Source organism: Cherax quadricarinatus, chromosome 28, assembly GCF_038502225.1.
Source record: "Cherax quadricarinatus isolate ZL_2023a chromosome 28, ASM3850222v1, whole genome shotgun sequence".
Classification (NCBI taxonomy): Eukaryota; Metazoa; Arthropoda; class Malacostraca; order Decapoda; family Parastacidae; genus Cherax; species Cherax quadricarinatus.
Window position 1 is genome coordinate 33,573,050 of NC_091319.1, and position 27,643 is coordinate 33,600,692.

A 27,643-nucleotide genomic window follows, 5' to 3' on the forward strand; every position below is an offset into this window, starting at 1 on the left:
TCGTACGCTGGATTACGTGCAGCCAGCAGTAACAGCCTGGTTGATCAGGCTCTGATCCACCATGAGGCCTGGTCACATACCGGGCCGCGGGGGCGTTGACCCCCGGAACTCTCTCCAGGTAAACTCCAGGTCTCCAGTAAGCCAAGGTAAATAAGGCAATGGAATTGGATAGACTATGGGTAGTATCAGCTATTAATCTTCCTTCACTGATTTGTGAATTCCTCAGCCATTGTTGATCGTGGTTTATATATGTACTAGGATGATTACCAAGATTCCTATTTTCAACTTTAATACCTAGAATTTCTACTACAGTGGAACCCCGGATTTCGTCCTTAATCCGTTAAACAAGGTCAGTCTAAATCTGAAATGAGACGAAAACCAAAGCAATATTTCCCATAAGAAATAATGTAAATACAATTAATCCGCTTCAGACACCCAAAAATACCAAAAAAAAGTTGATAAATTGGACACATATGCAACACTTGGGTATCTTTAATGAGGAAACGTTCAACTACACAGTAGCTTCATCAGTCCATACAAAGAAGAATGGTGAAGAACCATTCATCAACATTCCTGTCTGACACAGCAACATCTTGGGATCTTAATACAGGGAATTCTTCACTCGCCTAACCCTTGGGCATGACCTACTTCCACATTGGACAGATGTGATACCACCTACGACTGCTGCACCTCACCTGCCTACGGTATATAAGCTACTTCTCCACAGATATGCTGTATTCTTTTCAAGATTGATGGACTGACCACATCAACTCAAGGCTGATTACCTCAAATTCCTCCTGTTCTTCACCATACTTCTTTGTATGGACTGATGAAGCCACTGTGTGGCAAAACGTTTCCTCATTGAAGATACCCAAGTGTTGCATATGTGTCCAGTTTATCAACTTGTCGGTTCTCTGAACCATTCATCTACATTAAAAAAAAATACATTTTTTAAAGAATAACTATAGTTTTACATAGAGAAAACAATGAGAAAGAAATATAAATGACTAATGAAATAGATAAATGAACATTTAACATCATGCTTACCTTCACTGAAGACTCTTGTTGGGGAACGGACAGCGAGAAGGGGAGAGGGAGGAGGAGCAGAGGTATTGTTTGGAAGAGGAATCCCCCTTCATAAGGACTTCAGGTATCAAAGCCCTATCCGGGGTTACTTCTCTTCTTTGTCTTTTACTGGCACTGGACCCCCATCACACTAAAAATCTAGCGTCTCTAAGATTTGCCTAAAATGGGACAAGGTATCGTCACTGAACACGTTGCAGATACAGCTTGTATCAGTTTGGTCAGGGTGACAGTTTTCCACAAAAGTTTGCACCTCATTCCACTTTGCACAAATGTCCTTAATCACTGAAGGAACCTTCTCCCCTCTCTCTTCCTCCTCCTCAGAAGAAATTTCCTCAGCTGTGGTCTGTTGCTGTTGCAGATAAAAGTCTTGCAGCTCTTCAGTGGTTAGCTCTTCCCTGTTGTCCTCCACTAATTCTTCCACATCCTGGCCACTTGCATCCACCTCCATGGACTTCCCCAAAGACACAATAGATTCCACAACAGGCGTAGGGTTGACAGGGTCAGCCTCAAACCCTTCGAAATCTTTGTCGAGCACACATTCTGGCCACAATTTTCTCCAAGCAGAGTTCAAAGTCCTGGAAGTCACTCCCTGCCAAGCCTTACCTATAAGGCTTACGCAATGAGTGGCAGTATCCTGGGTAGGCGGATGCGTCTGATACAGATGATTTCCGGGACGAGGTACAAAATCCCGAGCAAAATTTCGCTGAAAAAATTGGTCGAAATCCGAATCGTATGACATCTGGTGTGGACTAAATCTAGGGTTCCACTATATATTATTCAATAAATTCAGCAATTCTGAGCAACAAAGTAGTGGACCCTTGAGTTTCGGCAGCATCGAGTTTCGTGAAATTCGACCTTCGGCAAGTTTTTTTGGCAAAATTTGGCCTCGAGTTTCGTGATTAGACTCATGTTTTGGCGACTGTCCGGTACCCATCCGCCTGTCACCGCGCACACCGAGCCAATCGCCCATGCCATTCACGCTCAGTGTGCCATTGTTTACCAACACGTGACCATCACCCCACGGGTTCATACAATACATTTCATAATACAGGTCTCCCTCAACATTTGCAAGGGTTAGGGGATCAAGAGCCTCGCGAATGTTAAAAAGCCGTGAATGTTTGGTGCCCCAATATATTGTAGGGAAATATAATATAATACTGCTTCCTTAACTTGTTGAACCATGAACAATCATAAAATACATGAAAACGTCGTAAATTGTACTAAATATATACATGTTATGCTTTAATAACATGTATATTATTAAATACCACAGACTCCACCGCTGCCTCCACCAATGCCTCCACCACTTCCTCAACCACTGCGAGTCCCTACTACCCTCCCACCGACCCCCACAACTGGCAACCAGCCCTCCCACCACTCAGTGTGGCGAGTGTTTTGTTTGTTCATTATTTGCTATTAACCCCTTCAAGGTCTAAGGCCCAAATCTGAAGTGGTGCCCCAGTGTCCAAGAATTTAAAAAAAAAAAAAAAAAAATTTTTCTTATGAAATGGTAGAGAATCTTTTTGTGAAGGTAATAAAACAAAAAGTACGAAATTTGATGGAAAATTGACGAAATTATGCTCTTGCGAATTTTGATGTGTCAGTGATATTTACGAATCAGCGATTTTGCCGACTTTGACTCCCATTTTAGGCCAATTACATTATTCTGTCAATCAAATTCTTTGCTATTTCACTAGTATTACTTCTATCGATTGAGCACAAGAAATTGCCAAGTCAACTGTTTCAACTACAAATTAAAGTGATTGGAAATTGTTAATTTGGCCAATTTAACACAAAGTTCAAAATATTCCAATTTCAAAATAAGGTCCAGAATAAACAATGTAGGTATTCCTGGAACTAAACTAACATTTCCTCTGTTCATTAGTTATGTTTTGAGGCTTTACAAATAAATTCCATTTTGATTTTTTATTCACATAATGAATTTTTATTCACACCAAAAAAATAGAAGATTTACTGTTATGCAATACTGTAATAATTGTATAAATATAATCACCATATTTGTGAATGCATATTAGACCCACCAGCTGGCATGTATTAGACATGTGAGGTCGTTTGTTTACTCTTGAATATTGGCAAAAATTTAACATTTCTGCTACTTTGAGCTCAGTTTCAAGCCATTTCCAGTGCTAAAACCAATTAAAATCATCTCTATTTCTGTAATATGTCTTCCATTCTATCAAATGAGACCAAGAAATCGCAAATACAACTATAAAAAGCATACGAAAAAACACTGCAAAGTCGCTGTTTTAACCCTTTCAGGGTCCAAGGCCAAAATCTGAAGTCACGCACCAGTGTCCAAGAAATTTTGAAAAAAAAAAAATTATTTTTTCTTACAGAATTAAAGAGCATATTTTTGTGAAGGTAATAAAACAAAAAAAAATAGAATCTGATCAGTACTTACCGAGATACAGTGCCAAGAAGTTTGTAGAAAATGTGGTGGCGGCAACATCGACGAATTCCACATACGCGTATTATATTATTTTGTTGTTTTAGTTGTTTTTTCTTTTCTTTTCCAATTTTTTTCTATTCCTACTAACATTTGGGGCCTGAGAGACCAATACTGTATATAATTGATATACATATACTCACTGTATTGAACACAATAACCGCACTAAAGTTATTATCATATTATTGTTTACCACTGTTGTTTATTACAATAAACATGCACAAATATTGTATAATACTAATGTTCTATCATATATTTACATATTTACAATCACTGGACATGGTTTTAGAACTGCTGGAGCTTGTGGAACTCCTTGAAACAAGGCACCATGCACAGAGGCACCTTACATTCCTCACACATAAACCGAGTGTCTTTGCGTCTTTGTTGCCGTCGTTTTGTTTGTGCACAGACAATGCATCTCTTCTGAGCAAATTTCTTTTGAGTTGAAGGAAGCTGTATTATGAAATGATCACCTTCTCTTCTCAAACGCTTGGGTATATTGTGATGAATTCGAGGACCATGTTGTATTGCAGGTGTTGTTACCTGGTACTTCATTATGAGTTGTCTGACAACAGACAAACAAAATTCACCATACGGTGGTCTGTTACCAGTCTTTATTTGGTACATATTATATGCATTCAGCATTGAAATGTCCATGAGATGGAAGAAAAGTTTCATGTACCACTTGTAACTCATACGAACACAGTCAACAAAACCAATCTGCATGTCACACTTGTCAAACAAGCGCATGTTTTGTGTATAATCAATCACTGTCACTGGTTTTCGAATACGTTCATTAGTCACTCGATCAACTTTGCCACTGTCTTGCATTTCATTACGGTGAATGGTTGTCAACAATGTGACATCTCGTTTGTCATGCCACCGTAATGCCATGATGTCATTGGCAGTAAACACCTGCACGTCATCACCACGAACACCTGCGTTGAGCCTGGGCATATGTTTACGATTAGAACGCACTGTGCCACACACATCTGTCTTGTTCACTCGCATGAAATCACTGAGTAATGGGCTTGTGTACCAGTTATCGGTATATAATGTATGGCCCTTACCAAGATAAGGTGCCATCATGTTTCTCACTACGTCACCTGATATACCCAATAACATCTTGGTATCTTTCAATGTTTTACTACCCGTGTATACAACAATATCCAACACCAGGCCACTGTCACAATCACAGAGTACAAACAATTTTATACCAAAGCGGTTCCTCTTGCTCGGTATATACTGCTTGAATGACAGTCTACCTTTGAACAAAATCAAAGACTCGTCAATTACAAGATTCTTGAATGGATAAAAGTATATCCTGAACTTTTGTTTGAGATACATGAAAACATTTCTAATCTTGTATAACCTGTCACTTCTGTCAGGCCTGGTTTTGTCAGAGAAGTGCAACATACGTAACAGTAAGATAAACCTGTTCACTGGTATTATTTCACTGAAGGATGGGGTACAAATTAGCCGATCTGTGGACCAGTATGCTTTTATATTATGCTTATAGACGTGAGGCATAAGCATTATTGTTGCAAAAAGCAAATACATTTCTGCAACAGTCGTCTCTTTCCACCTGTGTAGTCTTGACTGTGGTGATAAGATCGTATTTGCCATGGTGTACTGAAAATACTTATTACTTTCCCTGACAATAATTTCCATCAATGGCTGGTCAAAGAATAATTCAAAGAATTCCAGTTCATTGGCCGTGGTTCCAAGGGGACAGGTAGGTAGAATTCCACTTTGCGAGTCATCAAAGTGGGGAGGGCTGGGAACAAAATTGGGATTTTGCTGCCAATCCCAGATAAGGTTTGCTGGTGGATACTGGACATCATAGGCTGGTTGTACGGGTGGTTGTGGCGGGCTGGTGGGTGACGCTCCGCTTTGTCCTTGAACTGACGAGTCAGCAGCGTGGGTTCCCGCGAGGCACAGCGAGTCACGCATGGCGGTGCCACTACCACCACCAGCCCCACTAACACCATCCACTGATGTCTGTGGCCCATCCATGCCAAGTGTAGCCACATCATCCTCACTATCACTACCTAAAACGGGTGTAGGGCCACGGGATGTACTCCGGGATGTACTCCGGGATGTACTTCGTCCCCTGGGCACAGCATAGGGTACACTACCCGAGCGCATGCGGCGGCGAACATACCGACGCTTCACTGGTGAATATGTTTCCTATCACTACTCGAATGATCGTCGAGCGCAATAAAATCACAATCCACGTCAGAATCATCGTCATTACTGAAGTCAGAGGCCAGGCCACGGGAAAATATTAGTTTTCTCTTACGTTTAGGAACACCCGACGGTGAGTCACGAGTGCCCACACCAGAGGTAGAAGGTCGAGGATCGTCGGGGTTTTCTGCACTATTATCGATATCCTGGTCATTATTTTCGGTCACTAACTTATCAAAGCCGTAGAATTCGTCTTCATTTCCACTTCCATCAGTGTCAGAACTATCAGACAGGAAGAGGAGAGTCCCAATTTTCTGGGGAGTGAGAGCTGACTTGCGATGAGGCATGGTGAACAAGGGTGACTGAGCCGGCGTTCCCACAATGCTATGCAGGCGCCTAGATTTTTTGTTTATGGCGCACACCCACGGCGCAGACCCATTCTCTCATATGTAGGCCTATGAGCGCTTTCGCGCTAAATTTGATGGCGCTAGAATTTTGGCGTAGATCTACGGTTTGGACACTCACCGACCAGCCGTAGATCTACGGGACGGACCCTGAAAGGGTTAATCGAAAAATCATGATTTCAGTTTTTTCTCTCATTATACACAGTGTGCTGCAGGATCTGTTTTATGTGGTGCACACATATCACATAGATGTATTCTCTCATATCTAGGCCCAAATGTACCACTCACAATTTATCAGAGTGAGCTGAGCTCATGACGTAGATCTACAGTTTGGACCCTGAACGTAAAGCCATAGATCTATGGGACAGACCCTGAAAGGGTTAAACTACAGTATAAATAATGTAAACCCATTCATGACTGCATATTGGAATGGCTATTCGGACAAGTATTGGATGGTGACATCATGTGTTTACTCTTGAACACAGCAAAGAATCAAACATTTCTGCTACTGCTAATAATAACAATACAGTATAGTGTAGTAGTAGTAATAATAATAATAATAATAATAATAATAATAATAATAATAATAATAATAATAATAATAATAATAATAATAATAATAATAATAAGATATAATTGAAGAAGGAAATTGTACAAAAATACGAGGGAGTGTTTGACACATCGTCAGTGTGGCTTTGTTTATGGTGGAGTGAGCATTAGTCTCCCTGCTCTTCCAAACATTTCACAATAATTCAGCAGTTGAGGCAGTGGTATTTAATAACATATATGTTATAAATAATAATAGTACATATTATTAATAACATGTATTATTATTATTAATAACATGTAGGTTATTAACCCTTTGAGGGTCAACAGGCCCTCTCCGAAACTCGTTCTCAGGGTCGGCCAAATTTAAAAAAAAAAAATTTATTTTCTCTTATGAAAAGATAGAGAATCTTTTCCCGATCATAAGGACACCAAAAGTTTGAAATTTGATGGAAAACTTACGGAATTATGCTCTGGCAAAGTTAGCGGTCTCAGCGATGTTTACACATCGGCGATTTTGCCCACTTTGAGCCCCATTTTCGGCCAATTCCACTGTACTAGTCGACAAAAAACATGAATATTTCGCTAGAACTCCATATTTTCTATCGAATAGGTGCAAGAAACCACCCATTTATGAAATTCAACTATCCAGTACAGTGGTCAGAATTTAGCAATTTTGCCAATTTCACACAAATTTCAAAAGATGCCAATTTCCGAATAGGGTCCAGAATAAACAAGAAAGACATTCCTGGCACTAAAATGACATTTCCTCTGGTCATTAGTCACGTCTCAAGGCCCCTCTTATATTCTTTTGCTTTCCACTTTGAATTTTTATTCTCACAAAAAATATAAGATTTACTGTTATGCAGACTACTGCATTAGTGTAAAAGATGGTATAAATATTATTGGGGCACTTGTGAAAGAATATTAGACTCACCAGTTGACGTGTATTGCACGCTTGGCACGATTTGTTTACCTTTGAAATTTGGTAAAAATCGAACATTTCTGCTACTTTGAGCTCAATATCAAGGTACCTTTCATTGTAAAACCAGTCAAAATCATCTCAATTTCTGTAATATGTCTTCCATTCTATAAAATGAGACCAAGAAAACTAGAATACATCAATAAATACCATACGAAAATACAGTGCAAAGTCGCTGTTTTATTCCAAAAAAATGGTCAAAGTTTTTTTTTCTCATTATGCACTGTGTGCTGCAGGATTTTTTTTAGACTGTGCACACTGACCACATAGACCCATTCTTTCATATGAAGACCTACCAGCTTTCTCCCACTAGATTTGAGGGCGCTAGAATTTAGGCGTACTAGTACGTCAAAAACCCTGGGTCGTAAGCCATACTAGTACGTCCGAAACCCTCAAAGGGTTAAATACCACTGCCTCAACCGCTGCCTCAACCACTGCCTCAATCGCTTCCTCAACAGCTGCCTCACCCACTGCCTCAATCGCTGCCTCAACAGCTGCCTCACCCACTACCTCAATCGCTGCCTCATTCGCTGCCTCATTCGCTGCCTCAATCGCTGCCTCAATCGCTGCCTCAACAGCTGCCTCAACAGCTGCCTCAACCACTGCCTCAACCACTGCCTCAATCGCTGCCTCAACAGCAGTCTCAACAGCTGCCTCAACCACTGCCTCAATAGCTGCCTCAACAGCTGCCTCAACAGCTGCCTCAACAGCTGCCTCAACAGCTGCCTCAACCACTCCAGTCGCACTCAATCTACAAGCACCAAACACAATGAATTACAGTGGAACCTCAAATATCAAACTTTCTTCGGTCCAGAAGGCTGTTCGAGTGCCTTTACCAAATGAATTTATTCCCATCAGGAATAATGTAAATTAGATTAGTCCATTTCAGACCCTCAAAAATACACTAATAAAAGCACTTACAAAAATACACTTACATAATTGGTCGTTTTGGGAGCAGTTCGATTTTTGAGGTTCCACTTATGAAATGTTTGGAAGAGCACGGAGACTAATGCTCACTCCAGCATAAACAAAGCCACACTGACGATGTGTCAACCACTCCCTCGTATTTTTGTACAACTTCCTTCTTCAATTATATCGTAATTATTATTATTATTATTATTATTATTATTATTATTATTATTACTATTGCTATTATTAGCAGTAGCAGAAATGTTTGATTCTTTGCTGTGTTCAAGAGTAAACACATGATGTCACCGTCTAATACCTGTCCAAATAGCCATTCCAATACGCAGTCATGAATGGGTTTACATTATTTATACTGTAGTTTAATAGCAAATAATGAACAAACAAAACACTCGCCACACTGAGTGGTGGGAGGGCTGGCTGCCAGTTGCGGGGGTAGGTGGGAGGGTAGTAGGGACTCGCAGGTGGTGGGAAACTTGAATATGATTTGGCGGCTGGGAATTTGGTGGCTGGGAATTTAGCGGTTAGGAATTCGCGAATGTGTGAAGCCCGGGAAAGCTGAAAACGTGAATGTTGAGGGAGACCTGTAATCCATTGTTTTTTTGTGCTTGCAACTGCTACATAAGTCATCATGGACCCAAGGAAAGCTAGTGCAAGCACTTTGGTAAATAAAGTGAGGAACACGATCCAGAGGGATTTTGAAGGGTTTGAGGCAGACCCTGTCCCTGCCGACCCTCTGCCTGTTGTGGAAGGTGTTGTGGCATTGGGCAAGTCCATGGGGTTGGAGGTGAGTGACGGGGATGTGGAAGAGTTGGTGAAGGACCACAGAGAAGAGCTAACCACTAACAAACTGCAAGAGCTTCAACTGGAACAGCATCAGACCACAGCCGAGGAACTTGCTTCAGAGGAGGAGGAAAAGAGAGTGAACGAGGTTCCTTCTTCAGTGATTAAGGACATGTGTGGAATGTGGAATGAGTTGCAAAGTTTTGTTGAAAAGTATCACCCTGACCAAGCTGAAACAAGCCATATCTGCAGCATGTACAATGACAGTGTTGTGTCCCACTTCAGGGAAATCTTAAAGAAACGCCAGAAAAAGACCTCTCTGGACAGATATTTTGTGCGGCAGGGGTCCAGTGACTCTCGAGTTGTTCCCAGTGGCATTAAAGGAAGAAGGGAAGTAACCCCAGATAAGGACTTGCTACCTAAAGTCCTAATGGAAGGAGATTCTCTTTCCAAACAATTTTGTACACCTTCCTTCTATTCTCTCCTCCTGTCTTCCATCCACCCAGAAGTCTTCAGTAAAGGTAAGTGTAATGTTATTATTATTTTTTATATGTATGTACTTGATTTTTCATTGATTTCAGTATATAAATCTTTATTTAATTTGAAAAAAAAAATTATTTTAATATTTTTGGGTGTCTGGAATGGATTAATTTTATTTCCATTATTTCTTATGGGGAAAAATGGTTTCGAGTTTCGTGAATTTTGATTTTCGGCAGGCTCTCTGGAACAGATTAATCACGAAACTCGGAGGTCCACTGTATCTTTCAGAAAGTCATACTCCTCCCTGAGACCTATAAATTCTGTCACATCTATACATGTTATGGTTTTTTAATCATTATCTCTCTGTCCCAAACATCCCTTAAGTACGTTTCTGTAAATGCTCCAAACATGGCTGTCACTTCTGAGGAGCCCACTTTGTCGTTTTTGCTTGGTTTGAAACCTGAAATGATTGAAAAAAAGAAGGCAGGATTTTCCACACAAGACGTTTTGGTTCAGTGTTTTCAGTTAGTACCAGTGGTGATGCCATACTCTTTGGCATGAAAAGGGAAAATATTTTTAATGTCCAATGTAATGGGGAACCCATCACTTCAGAATCTTCTGTGTAATATCTGCCAATTTCCATTGACTGTAGGTCCTGTGGCTCAGTAGGCAACGCTCTCACCTCACATACTGAGTATCTGGGTGCTAGTCAACTGGTGTGGGTTGCATCCTGGGGGACAAGATTAAGGATCCCACTGGAACTAAGACAGACAGTCCTCAATGATGCACTGACTTTCTTGGGTTATCCTGGGTGACTAACCATCCAGGTTAAAAATCTAAACAAATCTCATCTTACCCAAGCACATCATATTTTATAGAGAACAATGTAGTAAAGAAAGTGAATGTCAGGCTAAAGTTCCTCTAAAGACAGGCGCAGTATCTACCTACTGAAACTCACAGGACCCCATGTTTAGCTCTTAAACAATGCCATATAAATTATTCTTGTTCTTCATGGTATTCTGCTTTACCAACTAAAATAAAAAAAAAATTCTTGGCCTGGGTCCAAGACAGCATGTAGGCCAGGATGAATTACAACTATTGGATATGCTGAATGTTGAAGATAGAGTAAGTAAAGCAACTGAAGTTAACCCTTTGACTGTTTTGGTCATATAAATACGTCTTACGAAGTACCGTGTTTGACGTATATTTTTTTTTTATTATCACACTGGCCGATTCCCACCAAGGCAGGGTGGCCCGAAAAAGAAAAACTTTCACCATCATTCACTCCATCACTGTCTTGCCAGAAGGGTGCTTTACACTACAGTTTTTAAACTGCAACATTAACACCCCTCCTTCAGAGTGCAGGCACTGTACTTCCCATCTCCAGGACTCAAGTCCGGCCTGCCGGTTTCCCTGAACCCCTTCATAAATGTTACTTTGCTCACACTCCAACAGCACGTCAAGTATTAAAAACCATTTGTCTCCATTCACTCCTATCAAACACGCTCACGCATACCTGCTGGAAGTCCAAGCCCCTCGCACACAAAACCTCCTTTACCCTCTCTCTCGAACCTTTCCTAGGCCGACCCCTACCCCGCCTTCCTTCCACTACAGACTGATACACTCTTGAAGTCATTCTGTTTCGCTCCATTCTCTCTACATGTCCGAACCACCTCAACAACCCTTCCTCAGCCCTCTGGACAACAGTTTTGGTAATCCCGCACCTCCTCCTAACTTCCAAACTACGAATTCTCTGCATTATATTCACACCACACATTGCCCTCAGACATGACATCTCCACTGCCTCCAGCCTTCTCCTTGCTGCAACATTCATCACCCATGCTTCACACCCATATAAGAGCGTTGGTAAAACTATACTCTCATACATTCCCCTCTTTGCCTCCAAGGACAAAGTTCTTTGTCTCCACAGACTCCTAAGTGCACCACTCACTCTTTTTCCCTCATCAATTCTATGATTCACCTCATCTTTCATAGACCCATCCGCTGACACGTCCACTCCCAAATATCTGAATACATTCACCTCCTCCATACTCTCTCCCTCCGATCTGATATTCAATCTTTCATCACCTAATCTTTTTGTTATCCTCATAACCTTATTCTTTCCTGTATTCACCTTTAATTTTCTTCTTTTGCACACCCTACCAAATTCATCCACCAATCTCTGCAACTTCTCTTCAGAATCTCCCAAGAGCACAGTGTCATCAGCAAAGAGCAGCTGTGACAACTCCCACTTTGTGTGTGATTCTTTATCTTTTAACTCCACGCCTCTTGTCAAGACCCTCGCATTTACTTCTCTTACAACCCCATCTATAAATATATTAAACAACCACGGTGACATCACACATCCTTGTCTAAGGCCTACTTTTACTGGGAAATAATTTCCCTCTTTCCTACATACTCTAACTTGAGCCTCACTATCCTCGTAAAAACTCTTCACTGCTTTCAGTAACCTACCTCCTACACCATACACTTGCAACATCTGCCACATTGCCCCCCTATCCACCCTGTCATACGCCTTTTCCAAATCCATAAATGCCACAAAGACCTCTTTAGCCTTATCTAAATACTGTTCACTTATATGTTTCACTGTAAACACCTGGTCCACACACCCCTACCTTTCCTAAAGCCTCCTTGTTCATCTGCTATCCTATTCTCCATCTTACTCTTAATTCTTTCAATAATAACTCTACCATACACTTTACCAGGTATACTCAGCAGACTTATCCCCCTATAATTTTTGCACTCTCTTTTATCCCCTTTGCCTTTATACAAAGGAACTATGCATGCTCTCTGCCAATCCCTAGGTACCTTACCCTCTTCCATACATTTATTAAATAATTGCACCAACCACTCCAAAACTATATCCCCACCTGCTTTTAACATTTCTATCTTTATCCCATCAATCCCGGCTGCCTTACCCCCTTTCATTTTACCTACTGCCTCACGAACTTCCCCCACACTCACAACTGGCTCTTCCTCACTCCTACAAGATGTTATTCCTCCTTGTCCTATACACGAAATCACAGCTTCCCTATCTTCATCAACATTTAACAATTCCTCAAAATATTCCCTCCATCTTCCCAATACCTCTAACTCTCCATTTAATAACTCTCCTCTCCTATTTTTAACTGACAAATCCATTTGTTCTCTAGGCTTTCTTAACTTGTTAATCTCACTCCAAAACTTTTTCTTATTTTCAACAAAATTTGTTGATAACATCTCACCCACTCTCTCATTTGCTCTCTTTTTACATTGCTTCACCACTCTCTTAACCTCTCTCTCTTTCTCCATATACTCTTTCCTCCTTGCATCACTTCTACTTTATAAAAACTTCTCATATGCTAACTTTTTCTCCCTTACTACTCTCTTTACATCATCATTCCACCAATCGCTCCTCTTCCCTCCCGCACCCACTTTCCTGTAACCACAAACTTCTGCTGAACACTAACACTACATTTTTAAACCTACCCCATACCTCTTCGACCCCATTGCCTATGCTCTCATTAGCCCATCTATCCTCCAATAGCTGTTTATATCTTACCCTAACTGCCTCCTCTTTTAGTTTATAAACCTTCACCTCTCTCTTCCCTGATGCTTCTATTCTCCTTGTATCCCATCTACCTTTTACTCTCAGTGTAGCTACAACTAGAAAGTGATCTGATATATCTGTGGCCCCTCTATAAACATGTACATCCTGAAGTCTACTCAACAGTCTTTTATCTACCAATACATAATCCAACAAACTACTGTCATTTCGCCCTACATCATATCTTGTATACTTATTTATCCTCTTTTTCTTAAAATATGTATTACCTATAACTAAACCCCTTTCTATACAAAGTTCAATCAAAGGGCTCCCATTATCATTTACACCTGGCACCCCAAACTTACCTACTTCAAATCAAGCAGGAGAAAGCTGGTAGGCCCACATGTGAGAGAATGTGTCTGTGTGGTCAGTGTGCACCATATAAAAAAAAAATCCTGGAGCACGCAGTGCATAATGAGAAAAAAAAAAACTCCGACCGTTTTTTTAATTAAAATGCCGGCTTTGTGGTCTATTTTCGTATAGTATTTATGGTTGTATTCTCGTTTTCTTGGTCTCATTTGATAGAATGGAAAACATATTATAGAAATAGAGGTGATTTTGTTTTGTTTTACTATAAAAAGAACCTTGAAATGGAGCTCAAAGTATGGGAAATGCTTGATTTTTGCTGATGTTCAAATTTAAACAAATGATGTCATTCTCCAATAAATGTCCAACTAGCCATTCTAATATGCAGTCATGAATGGGTTGACATTATTTGTACAATTATTACAGTATTGCAGCAGTCTACATAACAGTAAATCTTCTATTTTTTGTTTGAATAAAAATTCAAAATAGAAAGCAAGAGTAATATCAGAGGGGCCTGGAGACATGACTGATGAACAAAGAAAATGTTATTTTAGAGCCAGGAATGTCTGCATTGTTCATTCTGGACCCTATTTTGGAATCGGCATATTTTTTAAATTTTCATGAAATTGGCCAAATTGCAAATTTCTGACCACGTTATTTTGTAGTTGAAATTGGTAAATGGGCAGTTTCTTGTACTCAATCGATAGAAAAAATGGAGTTCTAAAGAAATATCCGAGTTTGGTTGACTGGAACAATGGAATTAGCAGAAAATAGGGCTCAAAGTGGGCGAAATCGCCGATTTGTAAATATCGCCAAGGTCGCTAACTTCGCGAGAGCGTAATTCCGTCAGTTTTCCATCAAATTTTGTTTTTTTGGTATCATTACAATCGGGATAAGATTCTCTATCATTCATAAGAAAAAAACAATTTTTTTTTTGAAACTTTGCGACACCAGAACGCCTCAGGATTGGGGGTTGCGACAGTCAAGGGGTTAAATCATGTTTATAAAATTGCTCAGAAGCAGTGTCCAGAATACAGTGGACCCCCGGTTAACGATATTTTTTCACTCCAGAAGTATGTTCAGGTGTCAGTACTTACCGAATTTGTTCCTATATGGAATATTGTGAAGTAGATTAGTCCATTTCAGACCCCCAAACATACACGTACAAACGCACTTACATAAATACACTAACATAATTGGTCGCATTCGGAGGTGATCGTTATGCGGGGGTCCACTGTGCTTTGCTGCCAAGTTTGTCAAGGCTGGGAACCAAAGCAAATATAGTACTAGGGAAAGTAACACAATTTCGTACTACCCATAGTATGCGGTCAGGCTTCAAACAACTTCTACTTTACAGCAATAAAAGAGTGAAACAGATTGCCTGCACATGTCCTGAGCCAGTTCAGGAAGACAACCGACTTATTTGGGGTTACTATGATAATTTGTGTGTACCTGTACCTAAATAAACTTACTTATATAATGAGAGAAGCTATAGAAAAGGAGAAGTGTGTCCCACAGCTCGATTGCTAGTGCACTCGGCTCTCACACTAAGGTCCGGGAATCGATCCCCAATGTAGGTGGAAACATTAGGTCATATCTCCTCCAGACACCTGCTGTCCATGTTCACCTAGCAGTAAAATAGGTACATGGGTGTTAGTCAACTGGTGTGGGTCACATCCTTACCTTTGATATACACCTTTGATGAGTTTCAAGAGTCTCACTACTCCTGAAACCTGGCCATGGGCCAGGCTCCAAGTTACAGTTAGGCTTTTAATAAGATATTACAAGGACCCCAATAGAAATAAGTCATTTATTCTGATTTTTCTGGGTTATCCTATATTTATGTGAAACTGTGGCTAAATAAACTTATTAATATTCCCCTAACCTGGGGTAAAAATAACAAAATCTTATCTAGTAACTTGAAGAAGGCACGAGGTGGACGATGACACGAGGTGGACGATGACACGAGGTGGACGATGATACGAGGTGAATGATGACACGAGGTGGACGATGACACGAGGTGGACGATGACACGAGGTGGACGATGACACGAGGTGGATGATGACACGAGGTGGATGATGACACGAGGTGGATGATGACACGAGGTGGATGATGACACGAGGTGGATGATGACACGAGGTGGATGATGACACGAGGTGGATGATGACACGAGGTGGATGATGACACGAGGTGGATGATGACACGAGGTGGATGATGACACGAGGTGGATGATGACACGAGGTGGATGATGACATGAGGTGGATGATGACACGAGGTGGATGATGACACGAGGTGGATGATGACACGAGGTGGATGATGACACGAGGTGGATGATGACACGAGGTGGATGATGACACGAGGTGGATGATGACACGAGGTGGATGATGACACGAGGTGGATGATGACACGAGGTGGATGATGACACGAGGTGGATGATGACATGAGGTGGATGATGACATGAGGTGGATGAATGAAGGCTGAGTGAATGCATGAGGTGGATGAATGAAGGCTGAGTAAATGTATGAGATGGATGAATGAAGGTTAAGTAAAGGCAGGTAGGTAAGTACTGATAGAAATACCTGGTTATTAGTGAAGAAACTGATTGAAGTGTTAGGTTACTAGTGAGGCAAGTAGTCAGGCACTAACAGAAGTGTTAGTAGTGTCTCGTGGCCTGGTAGGCAGCGCTCTCGCCTCACGCATCTGTGGTTCGATCCCCGGCAAGAGTGGAAACATCGGGCATATTTCCTTACACCTGTTGTCCCATTCACCTAGCAGTAAATAGGTACCTGGGTGTTACTCAACTGGTGTGGGTGGCATCCTGGGGGACAACATTGAGGACCACAGTGGAAATAAGACGGGCAGTCTTTGCCGCATTGATTTTCTTGGGTTATCCTGGGTGGCTAACCCTCTGGGTTAAAAATTTGAACAAAATCTTATAAGATAGTATTCTGGGTCTTTGACTATTCCTGAGTTATGAGAATGACATGCCTATCAGTATCAAATGTAAATAACAAAAAGGCACAATACCGTGACTGGACCGATACACAAATAACCAGCACATAGAAGAGAGGAGCTTACGACGACGTTTCGGTCCAACTTGGACCATTTACAAAGTCACACTAATGAGAAGTAGACCGCAAGGCAGCTGTCAGGTGTGACACAGGCAGTGTGCACTCAGTTCCTCAAGCTTCAACATCCGTGCACACGGTGGGTGTCTAGGCACCCGGAGGGCTCCAGGTGGAAACAACCAACAGCCCCTCCCAGCATAAGTAGGTGACAGCTGCCGCGCCTTCACCTTTACAAAGGGCCGGGGATCGTCAGTCAACTTGGCGTCCACCAGGACGTTGACACATACCCAGGGCGGCTCTCCCTCGGGCTGCTAGCAGAGTCGCTGGCCTCTTGGACCTCTTGGGGAGGGCCGATGGTGCTCCTGCAAGCAGCTGTTCCTGGTGCAACCCGGTGCTGTTTGCAATGGCTGTCTGGGTGTCCTGCCGAAGAGGGACAGGCACCTAGCAACGTCTGTTGACAATGGATGAATTCCCTACAATTTTTTTAACTGATCATTACTCTGAAAATTGTTCATGATTGTAATCATGTGTTCACGGTTAATTACCTTTGAAACTTGTCATGATTGTGACCAGATCTAGTTCATTACCTTTGTAACTTGCTCAGCTATCAAAACTTTGGAGTCCAGTCCCTGGACCAATTATGTACTTCTGTAATCTTTTGACTACTGCCCACAGGATGGGTATGGGGTGCATAATAAATACTATTAAACTTAAACGAGAAGTAGAGCAGGACGGGTATATATAGGCAGGAAGAGGTAGTGGTAGTGGTAGTGGCGGCGGCGGCGGCGGCGGCAGCAGCAGCAGCAGCAGCAGTAGTAGTACAGTAGTAGTAGTAGAGATGGAAGGAAGTGGTAATGGGGAAGTAAGGAGGAGGAGCCAGTCAAATACAAAGAAAGGGAAGCACTGTAAGGGAGCTAGGTGCCCACAGAGGGAGAACAATTCCTTCTCCTTCCAAGGGAAATATTATTCTCAAACCTTCAGTGTCACTATGGGCTCTCCTCTCTCTCCTGTTCTTGCTACTCTCAACATGGAATACTTCGAGACTGTTCTTCTTCCTACCATAGATGTGCGCCCTTCACTCTGGCTCCGCTATGTGGATGACATCTTTGCTCTGTGGCCTCATGACTCTAGTCTCTTCCAACCTTTTCTTGAAGCTCTTAATAATCTTGCCCCTTCCATTAAGTTTAAAGCTGAATGGGAATCTAATTCCTTGCTTCCTTTCCTTGATGTCCATGTCCACCGCTCAGATACAGGTTTTTCCTTTTCCGTTTACCACAAACCTATGCACAGTGGCATGTACATTCACTACTCTTCCTATCATGCTTCCCGTCAAGAAAAGCGTTCTTATCTCCCTCTTTCTCCGTGCCCTCCGCATCTGTGATCCTCAGTTCCTTCCAGCAGAAATTTCCACTCTTCATAATTCGTTTTCCCGTCTTGGCTACCTTTCCCATTTCATAGACTCTGCCCTCTCATGTGTTAAACGTAATTTCTTCTCTCCCAAATTCTCTACTCCTGGGAACTCTTCTGTCCTCTGCCTTCCCTCCATTTCCAGTCTTTCTAATCTCAACAATTCTCTCCGTCCCTTAGACAAAAGGCTTACTTTCCGCCAGACTAACATTCTTCGCACTAATCTCGTTCATACCTCTCCTCCCTCTACAGATGTTCCTGGTGTCTACTCTATTTCTTGCTCCTCCTGTCCTCTTCAATACTTTGGAGAAACTAGCCGATCTCTTTCTGACAGACTTAGGGAGCACAAAAATAGTGTTAGGCTTGCCGACACTAACAATGCTCTTTTCTGTCATGTCAGAGATCACAGCCATCCTATTGACTGGTCTTCTGCTAAAACTATCTTCCCTACTTCCAACTTTAACAGTCGCCGTCTTGTTGAATCCTCTCTAATACACAACTTTCCTTGCATGAATCTTAGTCCTGGCTTCATTTCTGTAGATGCCTTCCTCTCCCACTACACTGTAAAATGCTCCAAACTTCAGAACACCCGTGACTTCCCCTTTCCTCTTTCCTTTTTCCTTTTTTTCTCTTCTGGGTTGTCTTTCTTTCTTCTGTCTTGTGTTTCTGTTCCATCATTATTTATTTCATTATTTCCCCTCCCTCTGTGGGCACCTAGCTCCCTTGCAGTGCTCCCCTTTCTTTGTATTTGACTGGCTCCTCCTCCTCACTTCCCAATTACCACTTCCTTCCATCTCTGCCACTACTACTACTACCACTACCTCTTCCTGCCTATATATACCCGTCCTGCTCTACTTCTCATTAGTGTGACTTTGTAAATGGTCCAAGTTGGACCGAAACATCGTCGTAAGCTCCTCTCTTCTATGTGCGGGTTATTTGTGTATCAAATATAAGCTTTTACTGTAAGCAGATGAGCTGTTAGTAACAGGTGAAGGCCTACAAGACATTGCTAGGGTACTGTAGCAAATGGTTGGTAGACAACAAATTATCACTACACCTTGGAAAAATGGAAGCCATACCTTTCATACAAAACAAACCGAAAAGGGTAAATAATTTTAATGTCCAGTGTAACGTGGAACCTATTTCAGTAAATTCAGTGAAATATCTGGGAATCCCCTTTGACCCAAGCATGTCAGAACTAACAGGGAACAGTGTGGTAAAGAAGCAAATGCCAGACTAAAGTTCCTCTACAGACAGTCATGGTGTCTACTATCTGAGGCTCACAGGACCCTGTGTCTACCTCTCATACAGTGTATTAGAGACTACTCTTGTTCTTCATGCCTTAACATAATTGCTCACAACCAGTGTCCCTGATACCTCACTGCCAAATTTGTTAAGGCTGGAACCAAAGCAATTATAGAACTATGGGAAGGTAGAGCAACTTTGCAGTTCCTAGAGTCGGTGGTCAGGCTTCATTCTCTGCTCAGACGTTGTGCTGAGCGGTTGTCAGCTGTTGCTCCTCAGTCCCGACACCTGGTGGAGGAGTGTTTACAACATCAACAACAATGGCGACTGCGTTTCGCCGCCGCGTTAATACTGTTTGTATTCAACTAACGCAGGGATCTATCACCGGCGAATCAGTAAATGTGTTACTGCCAGCAATCATTCGTGATACTTATGGCATTCAACGTGAATCCTTGTGTGGCGTCGCCTTGAATGGAACTACACGGATCTTCGTCAAGTTTTGTGACACTCAGATGTACGAGAAGATTGTGACCCAGTACCAGGATATAAGTAAGCAAGTCACCCCAGCAGTTTCTGTCCAGTTGCATGACGTTTCACGATACTATACGTGGGTACGTGTGCGAAACGTGCCTTTTGAGGCCAATGAAGTTGATATACGTGACGTTTTTGAACGTTATGGGAAGATCCACCTGGTCACCATGGGTAGGTGGTCTGACGGCCACTATAATGGCCTTCAGGAGGGGTCATTTACGTTGAAAATGTCCCTGCGTCAGCCGATTCCTTCGTACATTCAACTGGAGGAGTTTCGTTCCCAGGTGTACGTTACGTACCCTGGACAGAGAAGAACTTGCCGCCTCTGCGGCGCTCTGGATCACATAGCGGCTCAGTGTGTCCAGCGCCAGCCGCCATCGGGGCGTGGTCGTCGACCTGACGGTGAGGTACCCCGTCAGGCTCTGGAAGAGGAGGTTGTCGAGACATCGCCGCGTATGACATCATGGAGTGCTGAGGTTGATAGGGCCATGCTACTAGAGTCATCTTGTGTGACTCTACCTGGGACTGCCTCCCTTGACGAGGTGGAACATGTGAACAGTGAAATCCCTATAGCAAGAGAGGCAGGTGAGATGGAAGCCGACATTGTATCTGCGTTAAGTGACCTATTAGCGTCGCATGAGTCTGATTCTGTGTTGTGTTCTGATGAGGGGAAATTACGTGCAGATGATGCTGATCAGATAGCTAAAGTGAGAGATTTGGAGAGTTCGAGTTTTCACACTGTTGAGGCAGAAATTCACAAGGAGAACACCCCAAGTACTGACATGTCTGAAGATGCTGTTTCTAGGAAGCGTGCGGCTACCCCGTCCGACTCCGATGATGTCTTGACCCCTGGACAACGTTCAGGGAAGAAGACGTGGTCGGAAATCACGGGTGCGGGGAGGTCGCGCGAGTCCAGGACAGCAGGTAATATCACGGGGATTGCCAAAGGTGCGGGAAGTGCCTTGGGTGCTTGCCGGCGCAAAGAGAAAAAGGGAGTGGTAGCCCCTAGAGGAAAGCCACCTTTAACACAGTTAGGTGTGTAACTATTAATGTTAATGGTTTGAAATCTGTCAGAAAGTGTGTGCAGGTGCGTGAGTGGTTGAATCGTTTTGCAGTGGATGTGTGTTTTTTGCAAGAACATAACCATAAAGTAGGAAGTTTGTTTGAGATGGATGGTTATGACATTTATGTGACTCATTCCAGACGTCTGAAAGGTGGAGTGGCTGTGTTGATAAAAGCGACCAGCCCGTTTGTGCTGAGACATTGGGAGGAAGGGGGGGAGGGTCGCGTGGTGCGAGTCGTGGGGGATTGGGGTAGTAGAAGAGTTGGTTTTGTAGGGGTATATGGGCCGGCTGAACATGATGTTAACATTAAAAATACTTTTGTTAGAGATGTCTTGGTATATTATTTGAGGTCCCTGCCAGAAATTACAGTGGTAGGTGGTGACTGGAACTGTGTAGTGCGCCGTAAAGATGTTGAACCGAGGGGGGCGGGGTTCTGTTCGCTTGTTTTGGGTGACTTGTTGTCTGGTTTGGGGTTGGTAGATGTACGCGGAGGACGTGACTTTGGGATTGAGCATACTTTTGTGCGTAGGGGCTATGCAGCATGTTTAGATAGGGTGTATGTGTCTCGGCGGGTGGTCGTAATCAATGTGCGTGTATTGAACGTCTTTTTCTCCGACCACCGGGGAGTTTTTGTGGAGCTCGACTGGGGAGGTCTCCCGCATCGTTTTAAGGGATACTGGAAACTGAATACGCGGATGCTACAAAGTGCGGATGATAGGGAACTATTCGAGGACTTCTGGGCGTCTATGGGAGTAGACTCCTGGGAGGGATGGGATTTAGTACGACAGTGGGATGAGGTTGTGAAGCCTCGAATTAAGGATTTTTATGTGAATCGGTGTAAGGAGGCCACTCGCATGGAGTATGGTTTTCAGAGGTACCTGGAGGGTCATCTACGACAATGTTATGCACAGGGAGAGGCATCTGGGGTTTACCCAGTGGATGAGATCGATGCTATTAAAGAACAAATCCAAGTAATGAAAAATAAGGTTTTCGATGGGGCGCGCATTTCGAGTGGGGTGGAGGAGGCTTTGTGGGGTGACAAGCCGTCTGCTTGCGTCTTACAAAGTCAGACACAAAGGCGAAAAGCGACTGAAATTGTGAGTTTAGTGGTGCAGGATGAAGTTGACGGGTATAGTGAGGGACAGGTCTTAACAACAACTGAGGGGATAAGTTTTTATGTCGATACTTGGAGTAAGATCCAGATGCAAAGTAAAGACGTGAGTGAGCATGCGATACAGGATTTGGGGAGAGGCGTACGATGCGAGTTAAATGATTATGATCGCCTTCTCATGGGTGGGCCTATATCTGAGGCAGAGGTGTGGGAGGCACTACAAGGAATGAGTAAGGGGAAGGCTCCAGGCATTGATGGCATCCCTTGTGAATTTTATATCAAACATTGGGAGGTAATACGGACTTTTATGGTTCGTTTACTCAATGCGATGAAGGAGGGGGGGGGGTGTTAGGTCTGTCTCAGCGTACGGCGGTGTTGGTCTTAGTTAGGAAATGTGATGTGCCGTTAGCGATTAAGGACTACCGTCCCATATCGTTGATGTGTAGTGACTATAAACTATATGCGAAAATATTGATGAATAGAATTAAGAAAGTGTTTGATAAGGTAATCCATAAGAGTCAGTTTGGTGTGCCAGGTAGGTCAATGTATGATGGTCATGGGAATATCAGGGAGTTTGTTGAGGAATGCGGGGTGAGGGGTGGGGGTGGTGTTTTGGCTTTAGACTGGCGAGCCGCTTTTGATAGTGTGGAAAGAGAGGTTCTGTGGAAATTTATGAGATGGCAGGGTTTTGGAAATGAGGTCATCATGTGGGCCCGTTCGTTGTACAATGGAGCGGGTTTTAAAGTACAAATTAATGGCAAGTTAGGTGTTTTTGTACACATGAGCAGGGGCATTCGTCAGGGATGCCCCATGTCTCAAATGTTTTTTGCATGTATGCAGGACCCTTTTTACTGGGCTGTTTGTGGGAGGGCAATAGAGACATCGTTGGGTCCGAGTAGTGGTCGACCAACCCTTGTGGGTTATGTTGATGATACTACTGTGTTATTACGTTCACGGGAGCAATTGGGTTTTGTTGGGAGACTTGTTGACATATTTGGCAAGGCTACGGGGATGTGTGTTAATAGAGAAAAATCGAAAATTATGGAGTTGGGGGAGTGGGTGGGGGATGGGGTGGATGCAGAGGGGTGGACTGTGGTTGATCGTATCACTATATGTGGTATTCATTATATGCGGGAGGTCGATCAGATGAGGGCGTGCAATTCGGGGAGGGTTGTACATAGTGTCTTGGGGCGCTTAAATAGTTTACGGCCGCGACATTTAACCCTGCATCAGAGGGCGGTGGTCATTAATGTCCTGCTTTATAGCAAAGTATGGCACGTTGCTGCACTGTATCCTCTGTTGCAGGGGGACGTCAAACGTCTTTTGCATAGAATTTATCGATTTTTGTGGGGTTCTGGATGCGATTGGCTCACAAGAGCGGTGGTGGAGACACCACTGCATCAGGGAGGGTTGGGTCTCATTCCTCTAGAGGCTCGTGTCATGGCATGTTACGTGAAGCGTCGTTTTCTCCGACTGGGTGGGATGCATGGCGGGTTAAGCGAATTGTATCACGACCTGCGCAGGTGGTGGAGAGGGAGGAATTTAATTTGGTGCGACGCGATGCTTCGCGTATTATTGAACATGAGGGACGTGCGCTGTGTAAAATTATGTACCTTAGAAAGGGCGGGTAGGGAGGTAGTCGTGGTGCGAGTTGAAGGAATGTATCCCATGTATGCGTGGGGTGATATATGGAGGCGAGTTCAACAGTTGCGTCTGCCTGCTCAAGTACGGGAAGTGGTTTTTAAATTTTTACATGGAATCTTGCCGTCTGGGGTGGTGTTGTATAATAGGCGTTTGGAGGAAGACTGGGGTTGTCCGGTGTGCGGGATGGAGGAATCTGCTTTTCATGTTGTGTATTTCTGTGAGACTTTAGGTATGGTACGAGAGTGGTTCAGTAGGGTTTTGCGTTTGGTAGGGGGGGGAGGTTTGTCGGTACTCCGGGCGTTGAGTTTTGATGTAGGTGGGGTTGACTTGCGTGTACAGCGTGCGGTGTCGTATGTTGTGGCCGATTATATTTTCGTGTCATGGGCTATGAGGCACGTTGATGGTAACAGTAGAATTAGGGTGTTAGCAGGGACGATTTATAGGACAAAATGTCGAAATAGGTTGGTATATGAGGGGAGATGGGAGAGAGACTTCCCGCCTGAATATAAAGCCTTGGAGTTACGAGATTTGAGATAGTTGTGAGTGTTCAGTGGGTAATCTAACGGGCTGGTCAGCTGTGTCTAATTGTGTTTGTCAAGTGCGTGAATGTTTTGTGTTCTCAGAGTTTATGTGCGTCTCCTATGTAACGGTGATGACGAAATATCTTACGTGCTTTGTATATACAACTTTTAGGAATGTTTCTCGTCTTTTATGCCTCATTTACAAGTCATTGGTGTACTTTTTGTATATGGTGTGCTTCCTAGCACAGTTGAAACGTTTTTCTTATTTCCGTTTATACTTTATGCCGTGTCCGTGTGCTTTTCAATAATATATGTATATATGCAAGTTTTCGTTTTCCTGTAAGCTGTGATGGAGCTTGAACTATATGTGGAGGCAGTATTTTTCAATGTGTGCATCTTGTCAGTGTATAAGTTCACTTATAGCTGCTGGCATTTGTGTTTTATTGAGATGTCAAATATCACAGTGTATTTTCGTTTTGTTATATTAGATATTTTCATTGTAGTAAATGGTAGCGTCATCCTGATCCACCTTTGAACTGTAGTGCCTATTCTTAGTCCATGATAATAACCCCGTGGTAGTCGCCCAAATTAACGTATTGTTGTGCACTTTAAGGCACCTGAGTTCTTAGATTAAGTCTTGGATACGTTGTGTGTTGGCAGGCGGAAGCCACGCCTAGTAATATGCCAGATGAAGTATCCCGTTGTATAATACGTGATTGCTTGTGTATGTGTGTAATTCTGTGTGCTTGTTTTTGTCACATTGTTTATTTGTATAGTGTTTATTTTCCTGTGTTTTGACTTTATTATTTATTTATATAAGAATCTAGTTAGTGCCTGGTATCTCGTTGACATATTTATTTTATGCACCCATAATTTTTTTTTTTTTTTTTTGTACCTGAGTTTTCAATAAAATAAACAATTCTTATTGTATAGGGGTTAATTTTGGGAAGAGCATGTACTTGTTTTTAACTGAGATTGTGATGTAGGTCATTAGTCTGATTATATACTGTGAAGGTTGTGAACCTTTGTCATAAGTCAGTCACAGTATGTTAACTATACAAATCTGAAAGGTTTATATAATTTATATTTTATATAGTTTATATAGTTATAGTTTATATTGTTTATATTATAGTAGTATGTTATATGGAAAATTTGGTGAATGTATATGGGTAACCTCTTTTATGTCCATTACAATGTGTTGTTAAAACTTGTTAGTGTATGTTGTGTAGGATTGAGGATCCTACTGTACCCATTTTATATCTTTATTTAATATTAAGCTGTAAAGTTTTTTAAATAAAATATAAAAAAAAATACCCAGGATGCCACCCACGCCAGTCCCCTAACACCCAGGATGCCACCCACGCCAGTCCCCTAACACCCAGGATGCCACCCACGCCAGTCCCCTAACACCCAGGATGCCACCCACACCAGTCCCCTAACACCCAGGATGCCACCCACACCAGTCCCCTAACACCCAGGATGCCACCCACACCAGTCCCCTAACACCCAGGATGCCACCCACACCAGTCCCCTAACACCCAGGATGCCACCCACGCCAGTCCCCTAACACCCAGGATGCCACCCACAACAGTCCCCTAACACCCAGGATGCCACCCACACCAGTCCCCTAACACCCAGGATGCCACCCACACGTCCCCTAACACCCAGGATGCCACCCACACCAGTCCCCTAACACCCAGGATGCCACCCACACCAGTCCCCTAACACCCAGGATGCCACCCACACCAGTCCCCTAACACCCATGTACCTATTTTATTGATGGGTGAACAGGGACAACAGGTATCTTATTGAACCACATGCTAATGTCTTCCAGCCGTACCGGGTATTCGATCCCCGGCCCTGAGAGTGTGAGCTGAGTGTGCTAGTGTTCCACCTATATAACTGTAATAAAGTTGGTAGAATTACCGACAATATGTAAAGTAAAAGGACACAAGTGCAACTAATGTGACATTTATTGTGGCAACGTTTCGCTCTCCAGGAGCTTGATAAAGTTCCTGGAGAGCGAAACGTTGCCACAATAAATGTCACATTAGTTGCACTTGTGTCCTTTTACTTTATATAACTGTACTTGTATATACCTGAAAAACTTAGTATGATGTTGTTGAGACTGACCTTGAGTGTGTAGACTCTCTTACCAGAGTCATCTACGTAGTAAAACAGGTACATGATGGTTCAACCTTCACGCTCAACACGCGTGGTTCTTCTCCAAGGTTCACTCTCAACACGCGTGGTTCTTCTCCAAGGTTCACTCTCACACTGGTGTGGTTCTTCTCCAAGGTTCACTCTCAACACTGACGTGGTTCTTCTCCAAGGTTCACTCTCAACACGCGTGGTTCTTCAAACTCACGTTGTTGTTATTGTTGCTCAGTGTTGCCACCTTCACACCTCACTAACAGTGTTGCCAAATAAATTTTTCAACTACCGCTCGACACTTGCTTAAAAAGCTCTAAACTTGTGAATAAAGACCTTAAGTAAGTCCATAAAAATTAATATTAAAATGGTATAAAACTGTTACATATGTGTCTTACCTAAGAATTTGATTTTGCCACCGAAGTAGCTAATTTATTGTGCCGCCCATGTCCATCCTGTGGACGGTAGCGCGAGAGCATATGGATACACAAAAGGCCTAGGAACTAGGCACCAAACGGTTAACAGGAATACATATGGATTTATATCTACATATCTATAGTTCACTTATCTGTTACAGGCAAATTTAGGAAATTTGCTTAGTATATCTGGTATCTTATTTTCATTAATAAGATATCTTGACATGTCACATAGGTTATTATACTGTCTGTCTCTGTATTCCTCAATAAGTGGACATTTAAGCACATAGTGTTCAAGAGAGTGACCATATGCCTGATCACATAATTTACATTTAGTTTGATCATCATCTGTGTGTCTCCCAAACTGCCAGAAGTACTTGTAACCAAGCCTAAGCCTGGCCACTACAACATCAGTCAGTACTTGTAACCAAGCCTAAGCCTGGCCACTACAACATCAGTCAGTCTGTTCACATTGCAAGTTGCTCCATAAACATACTTATCTACGTTCATGTTATCATAGTGGGTTATAGATCTACTCAGGCTTCTAACTGCATTCCTATAACAATCATTTTCATTATTTACTTCTCTCCTAATATTATTCCTAATGCTAGACACAGTTATACCAAAGTTATATTCTACATTCTCCTTCTGGGTACTCTTCTTGGCTAACATATCAACTTTATCATGAAGGAGTAATCCAATGTGTGATGGGA

The 27,643-nt window shown here is 42.6% G+C and overlaps 1 protein-coding gene across 2 annotated transcripts in view; it reads right to left on the reverse strand.

The window, feature by feature from the left end:
• Window positions 1–26,921, reverse strand: part of LOC138853341 (uncharacterized) — a 134,519-nt gene extending 107,598 nt beyond the window's left edge. Inside the window, exon 1 of one of the 2 annotated variants that reach the window (XR_011392543.1) lies at window positions 26,497–26,797. The gene's annotated coding sequence lies outside the window, so the exon portion shown is untranslated. Of the gene's footprint in view, window positions 1–26,496 lie in introns of both variants that reach the window. The other variant, XM_070089521.1, reaches the window with a different exon arrangement.
• Between the last annotated feature and the right edge of the window lie 722 nt (window positions 26,922–27,643).